This window comes from Chroicocephalus ridibundus, chromosome 8 (assembly GCF_963924245.1).
Source record: "Chroicocephalus ridibundus chromosome 8, bChrRid1.1, whole genome shotgun sequence".
Lineage (NCBI taxonomy): Eukaryota > Metazoa > Chordata > Aves > Charadriiformes > Laridae > Chroicocephalus > Chroicocephalus ridibundus.
Genome location: NC_086291.1, coordinates 35021139 through 35035166, shown reverse-complemented (window position 1 = coordinate 35035166; position 14028 = coordinate 35021139). Strand labels below are relative to the sequence as shown.

At 47.8% G+C, this 14028-nt stretch overlaps 1 protein-coding gene across 1 annotated transcript in view; it reads left to right on the top strand.

Annotated features, from left to right (window-relative positions):
* Positions 1-14028, top strand: part of PAPPA2 (pappalysin 2) — a 96734-nt gene that overhangs the window by 16902 nt on the left and 65804 nt on the right. The window lies entirely within an intron of this gene.

The following is a 14028-nucleotide window of genomic DNA, read 5'->3' as shown; positions in this document are numbered from 1 at the left end:
TTGCTTTGTATTTTTGCTGCAGGCAAAAAGTTAGAGAAAGCTGCTTTACACCAGACCTACTCTTGTGAATTAGATGGGACAGGGTTTATCTGTGCAACCTTAGACAGACAAGAAGTTCTTAATCCTGGCCTGGGAGATTTTTTTATTTTAATTTGAAACAAACAATCCAGGCAGAAAGCAAACCGTACCTGGCTTTGTTTAGCTTGGAGCCTGCTCTAGAATAACTTGCCACCATTGAGTTCTGACTCGCAAAACCGCAAGGGGCTGCAAACGTATTTCTCTGTTTCTCACGGTGCTTCTTGCTTGCCATCTCTCACACACCAGCGGTATAATGCCAGCGTCTTGCCAGCCAGCATCAATGTTAGCAAAAGAAGGTAAGCACTTACCCCATGTGGTAGATAGCGAGTGTCTCCAAAGCAGGTCGGTGGGTGCTAGAGCCAGGATGCTGACCTTGCTGAGCTTTGGGATCCAGCCACCCAGGGCCACTCTGGGCTCCTCTCCTTCCCCAAGCTGATGCTTTGCTGCCTTTCTCCCTAGCAGGGCTCTTTTTCTTCCCCTAAAGTGTTCAAAACTGGATCTTTAACTCTGTTTCTTTGGAATTCTTCTGATTAAGTCCCCACTGCTGTTTCTGTGTTTTCAGGGATGATGTCTCATGATGACAGCTTCCCCCTCCTTCTTACAGTCCCCACAGATGTGCAGTAGCTTCATGACTTGCTAGGTACACTGTTAGATCTCTGCTTTCATAGATGGCCAGGCATGTGCTCTGGAGAAATGGTTATGGGTTTTCAGAGGCCCCCATGGTGGTCTGAACCTCCTTCATGCCTGCTGAGAGTGATGGTCAGTGCTGAGCACAGGTGGAAAGCCCAAACCAGTGGGGCCCAGTCACCCAGGTACCTGCAAGCCTTGGGGTTTGCACCCAGAGTCTGCACTTGGTCAGCAGCATTGCTCCTTCCTTGCGTGCTCTTGGGGTTCAGGGGGTGGAGGTGAGTGTTGCTGCAAACAGGTGGGATGCTGTGTTACAGATCTACTTGGGGATGCCCTGCGAGACACCTTACTAGAGTGGAAACAGGCTGTGACCTGCAGCATTTGTCTCATTTACTTATCCCACTGATGAGGAGAAGCAACAGGCTGCGGCTCTGAACTCTCTAATTCCTGCTTTGTTGGGTTTTTGAAGGGGAGGGTAAGAGGGAGCAGGAGGACAGATGTCTCTTTGAAATTTGGGATTTTGCAGGTCCTCGATTTTTTTTTTCCGGCTTGTTCTACAGAGGTGGGCACAAACTTGAGCATAGGAAGTTCCACCTAAACATGAGGAGGAACTTCTTTCCTTTGAGGGTGGCAGAGCCCTGGAACAGGCTGCCCAGAGAGGTGGTGGAGTCTCTGTCTCTGGAGACATTCAAAACCTGCCTGGACGCGTTCTTGTGCCACCTGCTCTGGGTGACCCTGCTCTGGCAGGGGCTTGGACTAGATGATCTCCAGAGGTCCCTTCCAACCCTATGATTCTACGACAGGTAGCCAGCCCTGCTGTCCTGCACATGCATGGCTTGGGCTGTCCTCTTTGCAATGGCTGAACCCACAGACTGATGTATCTTGGGCATCTGTGTTCCTGCAGGCTCACCAAAAAAAAGGTAGCCAGGAGAGGGGAGTTACCCCTGTGATGGGCAAAGGTGGGGAGTAACTGCAGCCTGTGCTGAGCCTTTGTAGACCTTGGAGAGCTGGTGGGGGTGACAGCCCTAAATACATGCCCTAGCTGGGGGGCAGGCTGCAGTCAGTGCTCGTAGACACCATGAAATAAATATGAAGGTTTAGCCTGTTCACTGCTTGCAGGATTAATTCTTAGTAATTACTACATTCCTTTGGAGTTCACTCCTATTGATATTCTTGGTATGTGTTAGCCCCAGATAAACCAAGATTTCTTTCTGGGAATTTCGCTGTAGGATCATCAACTGGGAGCCTGTAGGTTGAGTTTAAATCCAGGAGTCTGAGGCATGTGTGGCTTTTCAGCTCCCGAGGAGCTCTGCCTGGGAGCAACGGGGATGCACGGTCCATGGAGGATGAGACATGGCCCGTGTGCCCTCTGCTCCCACCACAAGAGCAGCTGGGAGCCCAGCCACTCTGAAAGCCTGACTCTGTACAGCTGCCTGGTCTAATGAAAGACATCCCCATACCTCGGTGGGTCTCAGATGGGTCGCGTGTTTTAAGATGATCTCACCCGTGAGGAAATGTAAGCCTCTCTGAGGGAGAGATGGCCATGATTCACTCAGATAGAAATAGAAAGGCCAAATAAGCAAATGGAAACTCCCTATTGACCAGGTCCTTGCAATTTAAAAGGTTTTTTTACTACCTATTCCAGTATGCATTTGAAAATCATATGCATTTACTCTTACATACTACAATCAGATGGTTTTTAAGCCATTAAGGCCCATTGGGTCAATAACCACCATTTTCAAAATCTATTAAATACCCATTTCTGTGGAAATAGAGCTTTTACAATTGATCATGGCTACCAACTCCCATTAAAATAAACCCCAAATGCTATCAACTCCCCTAAGATGTAGAGCACTAAAGTGCAGATTGCCAGGACAAATTTATCCCAGGGGAAAGTTGATGGCCCATTATGCTTAAGCAACACAAGAATTGTCACATAAGCCAGGAAGTTTATGGGACTTGCATGGATCTGTCCTCCCTGAGGGGGCAAAAAGGAAGGTTCATGGGCTGAATCAGTAGTGCTAACACAAGCTTAAAGCCAGCCTCCCGCAGGACCTTTTTCGGAACATTTGGCATACTTTGTATTAACTTTCAAGTGTGTACAGGCTTCTGTTGTTTGGCAGAACCAAATGATGATTTAGGGTTGAAGTACTGTAAGAAATGTTAAATTTATGCGTCTCTTCTTGGTGGCACAGGGTTTTCCATGTTGAATTATCCAGGGATGACACACCTCTGAGGTTGCACGAGAAAAGCAGTTGGAAAATGGCCTTGCAAAGATGAAGTCCTTGTCTCTCTGCCCTAGGAAGGAAGCCCTTTGGAGCTGCTGGTGTTGTGGTGGACCCTTAAAGGAGGCTGTAGGGCTATGAATTTGGTGGGACTGCGGGGGATCCCTGCAGGCTGCCTCTGGGTGAAAAGTAGCTCACAAGATGGAAGGCTGGTCACCAAGAGCTTGACAATGTGGGGAAGAAGGGGTGGGAACAGTAGATGTCCCCACTGCAACATTGCTGGTGACTCTTCCCATGTGTGGGAGGTGAGAATTGTGCCAGTCCTAAAATGTGCTGTGGAGCAGAGAGACCCGGCAGGTCCCTGCTGAGCACTGGTGGTGGAGGGTTACAGCTCTAGCAGGTCCACCTCAGGAGGTGACCCAAAGGGCCATCTCTGTTGGTTGTTGTTCCCTCAGAAGGCAGACTCCAGTTTTTGGGGGATGCACCAAAGATGGGGGAAGAGCAGCACAGCAGAAAGGGGTCCCAGCCCCAGCTCCCACGTCTTGGCCCAGCAGAGAAGCACAGGAGGGAGCTTTGCAAGCCAGCTGTCCTTTATGATTAGGGCTTTGCTGCTTACTGTCTCCGTCAGATAGCAGCAACTCCCAGGACGTGGGCTGGCTGCCAGCCTCAGCCGAAAGCTGCCGTGCCCCCTTGGAGGAGAGGTCAGATAGTCCCTGCTAAGCCAGAGGCCACGCTTCCTTTGTTTGTCTCCCTTCATGCCTCCTTCAATCAACTTCACCGCCGGCCTCTGCTCCCTCCCGCAGCCCTGGGTTTCTCTTCTGTGTGTGCCTGGTCCTGACCCAGCGCTCCTCTCCCACTGTCCTGTCGCCTCTCTGAGCCCTTTCTTACTGGGGTATGGTGTCTGTGCTATGGGGCCATGTCTAGATCACTCCTCCATTAGGCCACTGTGAAAAGATGCCCCTTCTCCCTCCAGCAACGTGATGATGTTGGATGGTATTTGTGATGGGAATGGAGGAGGCAATGGGGTTAATTGGTGTCCCCTCCCCTTCTTAAGGGATTTTAATTTGAGTCAGGCAAAGGGCAACACATGGGTTCTTGTCCCTGGGGAGAGTGTAGACATCTAACCCTAGAGCAAGTGGTGTTGGACTTTTCTCCTGGGATCATAATGTAATGGCTTCTGTGTCAGGCACCAGGACGATTTGACCATTTGGGATTGTTGGTGGGTGGTATTGGTTGTTTCTGCAGTGCAGGATTGACTCCTCCAGGAGCTCAGGGGAGACTAGAGGTCTATCAGGGAGACGCAACCATTTGAATTTTTTTGGAAACTGAAATGCAACTTGCACAAAATGCTGGTGCCTGGGTCCAAATGAGTGGTTCTCAAAAACCTTACCTCTTCCTAAGGTATTCTAGGGCTGGTGGTACCTCAGTTATAGGCAGGAAACTTACACAGGCATGTGAAGATGGGCTGTGATTCTCAGCAGAGCCATCCCAAGAGGCCCTCAGACAGGACGTGGTGCCCATCATATGCATGGCAACTAGTAGCTGAATGAGACAGCATGCCAGCCTTGTCCTGAGAGCACAAACATCATGAAACCAGTGTTTTTCAATGATCCAAGCACCTGATGCACATGTGGTTAATATGTGCTGAAGGAAGAGCCACTGAATATCCCTGTTCCTTCAGAGGAGCAGTGGAGGGAACTCCCCACTCCTACAGTACTGGTCATCTAACACCAGCCAGCAACTAGGACCACACAGCTGCTTGCTCACCCTTCTCTTTCCCCCCCAAGAAGGGTAGGGATAAGACAGAGAAAAGGAGGGGAAATTAAAAAAAACCTCATGGGTTGAGATAAAGACAGTTTAATAGACCAATATCAGAAAAGGAAATTAACAATAATAATAATGACACAGGTCACTCTCACTGCCTGGGGAATTGGCACTGTCTGGAGCAGTGATTGCAGGAGCCTACCCCCCTCAGCTAACCCCATTTATATACTGAGCATGACATTGATGGTATGGAATATTCTATTGGCCATTCCATTGTTCTGTCTATATTTCTTCTCAGCTTCTATGGTAAGCTGAAAAGAGTCCTTGAAAAGCATAAACATTGCCTAGCAACAACTGAAACTATTGTTGACATTCCTTTCAATCACTGGAAAGAAAATTAACTCCTTCCTGGATGAAACCAGGACAGCTGGCCAGAAGTCCCAGGGGCTGCGGGTTGATGGTGCAGATTCTTTAGCATCCTCCAAGAGCAAAAATTTGGCAAAGCTTCCAACGAGAAGCTGCAAGGGGGGGGCTGTATTGGAAGACAGCATTGGAAGGGGAGGTCAGAAGATCTGCTAGGGGGTGTGCACCCATCAGCATGGGTGTCCTGAGGGTGCCCACCATGCTGCGAGGACACAGCTGGGGGTAAACCTCTCCTGAGGCTTATTCTTATGTATTCAATGTAAGTGGGGGGGATCATCCTCTGTTCAACCCCCAAACCATGAGTATCAGTGTGCCATGTGCAACCAGCCTTAAAACTGGTCCCTGTTCCCTCCCCCTGCAAGTTGATAGAGCTGTAACAAGATGCAGAGAGGAAACCAGCACGTGGCAGAAAAGCAAACAGTCTCTGAGCAGGCTGGTGGGAGGAATTAACGTGGGTTTCCTGAAGTCAGGTGCCCTGGCATGGTGTCAGAGGCAAAGACAAGTCCTTGATGCCCGACTGTGGCTTCCCAAGAGAAAGGCAAGGAAGTGCAGCACGCGCCTTTGCCTGTGTTTGCGCTGGCAGGGTCTAGGATCAGTCAGTGCAGGCAGCTGGTTAAAAATTTGCCATCCTTGGCAGTGTATTCAGAGTTTGCCCAAAGAGGTCATTGCATGTCCTTCGCTGACCTTCAGGTGATCGCATCTACATCAGTCCCTGTGTTTGAGCATTTCCATTACTTTTTTGAAAGATGGGATAGGAAGGTGAACGTATTAACATGGAGACCTTTATACGTGAAAGTCTGTGGAAGCTTGCAAGAGGATTTAAGGTCTGTCAGAGGACAACCAGATCAGTCTGTCTCATTATGATCTTTATTCACCCCTGTAGACACCACTGCATCTATCATATTAGCTGTTCTCCAGCTGCCCGGCGGTCAGTCCTCCTGGTTTTGGGGTGGCATTTCCCTGGGCTCCTACTGCAAATGTATTGCATCCAATGGGTTTTATTTATCTATGAACATTTCTATTTCTGCACTCTTCCCTCCTGCTTTTTGTCCTTTGTTCTGTATCTCGACATCCAAACCCTTTCAGAGTTGGGACTTGCTGCCATCTCCCAGTGGTTCATTTTCCCTCCCACAAAGTCCAAATGGCACTTCAGTCCCCATCTAACTGGTGCCACCTTTTTTTCCTTTATCTTGAGCTCTGCTCCAGTACCATGTCTTTAATCTTGTTGTGCCCGACTGGAAGGAAGCTCGAATTCTGCCTCACAATCCTGAATATAAGTGGAGCCCGTACATTAATTTTGTCCAGAGATGCATCTCAATGACGCTGAGCTTCAGCTCCATCTTCCCCGCTCAGCGGATCTGCTACTTCCTTTGTTTGCTCTTTTTATTTCTAAAAGGTTCTTTCACTCTCTGTTTTCACTGGAGTCAGCTTGATTTCAGGGAATTCCCATTTCACCCTGTTCTCCCTGGCACCTCAGATGCAGTGGTGTCTGCTGATCAGTCCTGGTTTTCAATTCTTAGTTCAAGACCTGTATTCATCCCTCCATTTAAGTTAATCTGAATCAACTCATCATTTGTTCAGGACAAGTTTTCTCTCTTTCATCATCTCTTCCATAATTACTATACTGCTTACCAAAACCAGGTCTAAAATAGCATTGCCTTTGGCTGGTTCAGTGGTGACTTAGTGAATAACTTTTTAGGAAACACTCCCAGGAATAGCTGGGCCATGCCATTGTTAGCAGCACTTATTCTTCAGCCTATCTCAGGGCAAAATTCCCTGCAGGGATTTCTGGTCTAACACTAATGTTATTGTCTATCTTTCCCAAATCTGACCTCAGGAAGTTGTGTGCTACCATTTGATGTAACTGGGTGCTTGCCTGCTGTGTGCTAGTGATCTGCAGCCTTCTTGGTCCCTTTCCCCAGTAAATCTATATGGAAGGGTCACAGCCTCGAACCACAACTTGTCTTTTTGATCCCGTCTGCGGCTTTGCCAGTGCATCTCTCTGACCCTGCAACATCTGCTGCTGCTTCAATCCCTAAGCCAAACCCCATCTCCCACATGGAGATTGAGGACTACCTCTGAATCCCACAGGAATTGCTTATGCATAAGGGAAATCCCTGATCCTGAGGGACCTCACATAGAAGTGTTTCACTCTCTTTCATATCTTGACACTCAGCCACTCATGCAAATTTTAAATTGTCTCTTAAGTGGTGCTGCCAATGATGGCTGCTTCCTAGGCAGTTCTACTCATGCTGTCAGTGCCTCAATGGTGTTTTTTTCCAGGAATGTCCAAGAGGTCTATGATGCCCTCATCCTTTGCGTACCCAAATGCTCTTTCGCTGGAGTCCAATACACAGTGAAGTCACTGAGAGACCCCTGAGGACTATAGAGGGTATTATTCCAGCAGGGTTGTATCTATCTCCTGTGATCCCAGGCGAAAGTCTGGCTGTTCCTCAGCCTTCCCTTCACCTCTTGCATGTGTCTTGTATCTGACTGTGTTACCAAAGCCTGTCCAGATAAGAGACATTTGATTGTTACTGCCTTGTCAAGTTGTCATGATGCTGCCAATGATGTTTGTGGCATACCAGGATAGTGCTGGACTGGAGTCAGAGCTCTTAGACCGTGGTTGTGGGGATGCAAGTAGTTTTAACAAATACAGAAGGACTTAAGCTTTTTCCTAAAAATAGAGCATCCCCCCAGCTGCGTTAACACCAGAAATTTCAGGGCAGGTAAATCCATGAGAACCACCATCAATCTAGTCTGGAAGCAGACCAAGTAACCCATCTTGGCTTGTGTGCTGTACCAAGATTGTACCATGTCCTGTTTATGTTGTGGTAGTGGGCTTTGTCTGCCCGCAGCAAGGCAAAAGGGAGGCAAGGCTGAGGATCACCTGGGAATGCCCGTGATGGGAACAGAAATGAGGGTTCACAAATTCTAGCAAGGAGCGTTTGCGTATGTAAGCAGAGAGCCCAGTTCTGGAGGACTATCTCTTTAGACCTCCCCTAAAGAGTCACCATGGAGAGGAGTCCTTCGGTGGGGTGAATCAGAAGTTGTTCGCTTTAGCTCAACATCTGGAGGAGCATCTCTCCTCACTGATGATATGGAAAGTTTAAAGAGTCTGCTCTCTGAAAATATTCGTGCCACTTGATTCAGCACCTGTCTTCATGGATTGATCTGTGGCTCTTGGGCTCTTGGCCGCCTGCCTCAGAAGCAAGGTTGCTGCGTGTTCTATTAACCTTTTGCAGCCTTGGGGGAATGTGTTGTCCATGCACCAAAAATATTATTGGCAGGCTCGTGCTTATTCCTGGGAAGTCTGAGGGATTCCTCATTTGTCAAGCAGAGGTTTGGGGAAAAAGGGAGCCTCCTGTCTTGGTGGGAGTAGGAAGAGGAATTTCCTTGCGGTGGATGAAGGACATGAAAGCAGAGCCAGGAATCCCTTGTGACTTCATTAGGCTGTATGGTTAGCTGGAGCTGGCTGACTTTCAAGTATTTTCCAGCTGTCCATGGAGGGCACTTGGATAGCTTCCACTCAACCCCACTCCCACATCCCCTGTGAAATGTCTACAGGGAAAAGACTCCTATTTTTGAATTGCAGTGGAATTCCTGTGGCATTACACACTGCATCCTTTGCAGTACCCAGAGAATTCAGTTTGATTTATGGTACTGCACGGGGTACATGCTGGCCTTGCTTTTCATTTGGAAGTGCCACCTTTTGCCTTTCAGTGGTAATGGCCACTTTCGTGGCCCCAAGACTTCCTGTCATGATATGACTGTCACTAAAAAGTGCCACTCTTGCTGCTCTTCTACCTTAAACCACATCAGGCTTGTGTTACAGCTTGATTGTCCATTCTACTGCCCCATAGATTAGCAGATCCTCTCCTCTCTCCCCCTTGTGCACCACTAGTGGTCCTGTTCTTACTGCCAGATGTTACTGCCTGGAAAAGCAGTAACAACTCTATCTCCCCAGAGCATGTCAAGCCCTCTCCTTTGACCAAACCAGCTCAGAGCTTGATTTACATTCACAAGTAGAAAGATGCTGTCTGCCCCAAGGGCTACGTCAAAATTGTCCAAGGGAAAAGCAGGAGAAAGGTAAGTGAGGGTTCTCCAGGAAGGCCTGGAATCATGGATGGAATCAACTGATCAGAAAGGAAGCTTTGGGTCTTTAGACCCTAGTGTGGTAAAGTCTAGTGCAGTAATAGTTTTCCATTCAAAGCTGTAGTCATTTGATGGCTTTCCCACTTGATGTGACAGGGTGACACAGAGAACATGGAGCAATGGACACAAGTTGGAACATGAGAAATTTGGTTTAAACATTAGGATTTTATTTTTTACCATGAGGGTGGTTTAATACTGGAATAGATTGCCAAGAGAAACTGTGAAACCTGTCTTCAAAGCTGTTCAGGTCTCAGCTGGACATGGCCTTGAGCAACCTGATTTAATTAGACCTGTTTTGAACAAGGGAGTCAGACTAGATGATGTGTGGAGGTCCTCCCCATCCACAGTTATGAGTCTCTGATTCCACTATTCTATGGTGACACAGTCACTGAAGCTGCTGGACTTCATCTTCCTTTCCTTTTTTCAGGGCACGCTCTAGTGACAGAAATTGTAGGTGTGTATGGTTGGACTCGATGATCTCAAAGGTCCTTTCCAACCACGAAGATTCTATGATAGTATGATGACACCACATTATTATGTCCCATAGAGAGACATGTGCTTCTGATCCAGCACCAGGACCACACAAACATCAGTGTGGATCCCTTGTGCTGTGGTAGAGGAAAACAAGGTCCATGCTTTTCCCCTTCTGCCAACCATGAGTCCCACAAGTAAAACAGTATGCAGTGTTGTACCTAAGCCTGCCTTAGAGTCAGATTGGCAGCTAGAGCAATTCAGCAGAACTTTAAGTCAACAGTATCACAGGTGAGCACCTGTCATGAAGGATGCCCTCATATCTGGACTTGTTACCTCAAATACCATCATTTTAGGTGGTGTTCATGGCCACACTCATTTCTAATAATGGCAGTCCATAGCCCTCCCATCCCTAATCTTTCTGTACTGTTCCATATACTCTTCATGGCAATCCCAGGCACAAATACAGGTTGGGTGGAGAATAGCTTGAGAGCAGCCCTGAGGAGAAGGACTTGGGGGTGCTGGTGGACAAGAAGCTCAACATGAGCAGGCAATGTGTGCCTGCAGCCCAGAAAGCCAACTGTATCCTGGACCGCATCAAAAGAAGCGTGACCAGCAGGTCGAGTAACATGATTCTGCCCCTCTACTCTGCTCTGGTGAGACCCCACCTGGAGTACTGTGTCCAGCTCTGCAGCCCTCAGCACAAGAAGGACATGGATGTGTTGGCATGGGTCCAGCGGAGGGCCATGAAGATGATCAGAGGCTGGAGCCCCTCTGCTGTGAGAACAGGCTGAGAGAGTTGGGATTGTTCAGCCTGGAGAAGAGAAGGCTCCGGGGAGACCAGGGACACCCCCTAAAGGGGGCTTACAGGAAAGACGGAGAGAGACTCTTTATCAGAGAGTGTAGCGATAGGACGAGGGGTAATGGTTTCAAACTGAAAGAGGAGAAATTTAGATTCGATATTAGGAATATTAGATATTACTGTGAGTAGGAATATTAGATATTACTGTGAGGGTGGTGAGGCACTGGAACAGGTTGCCCAGGGAAGTTCTTGATGCCCCATCCCTGGAAGTGTTCAAGGCCAGGCTGGATGGGGCTTTGAGCAACCCAGTCTAGTGGGAGGTGTCCCTGCCCATGGCAGGGGAGTTGGAACTAGATGATCTTTAAGGTCTCACCTGAACCATTCTATGATTCTGTGATTCTTGTGAGTTCCATTCTCCCAGGGTTGCAAATACTCCCCAGGTCAAGGTGGTATCATGCAGCCAGCTGCTCACCAGTGAGTTCTGGATGCTCTTGGAAAAACATTTGCTTTGAATCTGGAAAACCTAATGGCCCTTCTCTGTCTCTCTTCTATCCTCTGCCCTATTCTTTGGGGTTGGTTGGGTTTTTTTTGGCTCCTTAGCTGATAGATGTGCCTTCATGTATCCTTCTGGCCTGCCTTGTGTTTGTGTGTTGGCTTGCAGTGCCCACCCTGCTGTAAATACCATCTAGTTTGGAATCCTCCAGTCTTGTAGGCATTGAAGCTATTTGGGGAGCAGAGAAGAGGTCTGTCATTTAGGCTGTTTGTGGAGACCAAAGGCTGCTCTGCCTTCCCCCTGGGAAAATAACAGAAGTGCCGAAGAAAAGGGAGAGCATGACCTTGTCAATAAGCAACAGGCAAAGACGCCAGTTACATGCTCCTTGTCTAAGCTAAGGATGCCAGTGGGAAATGTGGATTGAGGGGAATTGGAGTTGCCCATTCTGGAGTTGTTTAGGTCTTGACTGTGTCTTTGGGGATGCAAGCAGGAGGATATTTGTGCTTTCCATGCTGTAGTGGGTGAAATCAGGGTCCTTTCGTCTCCTCCTCCATTCATCTGAGCATCTCTCCATACTGGAGTGGCTCCCCCTACCCCATACACAGCTCAGAACCATCCAGATCTCTCAATGGAGGAAATTACAGTTATTTATAATTAAGGGTTGACAAAAAATGTTGCTAGTGTCAAGGGAACGACAGGCGACAGCCAGAAAAACATCATGTCTCCAGAAGAGGGGCGGCGGGAATATCCCTCTGAATAGGGCTGACGTCAGCTCTCGGAATTTGGACAGCCTGGAAGGGTTTGGGGCTATTTTTCCAAGATATCATAGGTCAGGAATCAATGTTATTTTTAAGTCTGTATCCCCCGAGCAGCTATGGTGCATAAAGGAGACTTTCTTTCCCCCTTCTCCCTCCTTTATGCTCTATTTCTATGAAATTTTTGCTTCTCTTCCTTCCGAGTCATGCCACAAATATGTCCTTCAGGTTTATTTATTCTTCTCCCTATCTATTCCTCCCGGCCCGCTCCCGTCTTAGTTGGGTTGAAGGGATGGCGTCAGCGTGGCGCGTGTCTGGGATGCTCAGGCAAGGCATCACAGAGAAGAGATCATGTTCTCCTAATTTGCCGTTTCCGGTTGGGAGAGTTTTCTCTCTGCAAGCTGATGTGGCTGGGGAAAGTGTTCTGGGAATGCTGCTTTGTGGTGGGAGATCTCGGGGCCTGGTGAAGACAAGCTGGTCATCCCCTCTCACCATTAAATGCTGCCATATAGTCCAGCCAAAATTTTATAAAGTGACTGAACTTTCGGAGCTGCTTTGTTGCTGGGAAGGTGGGTGAGATGTCTCCAGTCCAGTATGGCCTATTGGGGCTGATGGTAGGGGAGGTAGTCGGCAGATTCTGATTATCTGACAATTCCCAAGTCAGTAATGGCTTCTGAGGGTCTTTTGGCTATTTCAGATCTGGGGAAGTGGCCACACCTGGGTTTACCGAGCTGTGTTCTACATTCCATCCTGCTCTAGTCTGCTTCTGGAATCCTGTTTCTTTACTTTTTTCCCCACTTTTTTCTCCTTTTCCATTTGTTGTAGTAACCTCTCTCTTTCTAAACAGGTCTGTTGATATAATAACTTGTCTAGGGATATTGCCATCACAAACGGTGGTTTGCACATCTCTCACTGGTTTCCCTTCTCATTTCACATCTTGGATGAGAATGTGCCTTTTTTCCCTTAGCCCATGCTCAACTTTTTTTGCCCTTCCTTCCGTAATTCAATGAGGTGAGAAAGGCACTAATAGATGCAGCTTTTACAGAAGTTGCTCGTTCAAATATAGCTGGTGTGCCTTCATGGCTGGTCCAGTGTAAAGAAATGACCACATTTGCTTCATAATCTCTCCATGCAACTCAAAGAAGCCAAGTGTCCTGGAAGTATGGGAATAAATGAAATGCTTTCCACCACCTTAATGTTGCTGTTGGCCTTATGCTGCAGGTTTAGTCATTCTTATGACATATTTCCACAATGGTGCATTTCCATCATCATTCCACGGTGATGTATTTGAAGCCTTTCCATGAGTTTTTCCCCTGCTCAGAATCTCTTAAATTAATGGCTTCACAAAACGCAGGTCAGAGTCCTCAGATTTTGAAGACTTAGAGACAATGTCATCTAGGGCTACCTGTCCTAATCCTGTCTCAGCCCATGAGGTTAGTGGCACTGATGACAGAAGTGGTAGTACTTGATTTAAAAGAGTATCTGGCATTTGCAGCACTGACCAAGGCTCTATGATCCCACTGCTATTATTATTGGAATCATTATTGTTATTATTAAGTTAGATCCTGATCATTTTGCACAGCTGAGGACTTGAACTCCCTAAAGATCAGCGCTGAGGCTGTTAATGTATTGGTGAATGCAATGTAGACCTCTGACCTGTGCAGAAACAACCATGCAGAGGGGAGAGTGAAACCTAAGGTGCTGAGACACATGCCACATTGTGAAGATTGTTTTGTGGACACCTGGACATACCCATTGCTGTTACTGCTCTGCTGCAATGCCTATTACCTACCCACCTCTCCCAGCCCAGTACCTTCCTGTGTCTTTTAGAAATGCGTCTTTGGTATCCCCATTCCAGTGTATTTTCCATTCCTGCAGCTCTTTATTGCCAGCTCTGGACATGGGAGGAGATGTCCCTCTCTCCCCATTAAGATTATTTTGGGAACTCCCGTGCTTCCCTGCCCTGGCTCCTGCAGACATGCCAGACCTCCTCTCAGAAAAGATTTGGATCACATGCAGAGACAGATTCGTTGAAGAGGGCCCTGCTGATGGCTCAGCACTGGGGGGACCAAGGCAGCTCTCTTCTCCAAGGTCCACGTTGAGCAGAGCTGGAAGAGAGATGTCTCAGAGCAAATTCTGAGATACTTTTTACTCATGCTCTTCCTTATAGAATACACAAGATGAGTGTGAGGTAGCATGCTTTTTCGTGTGTTATGTGCCTGTGCTCTGCAAGGA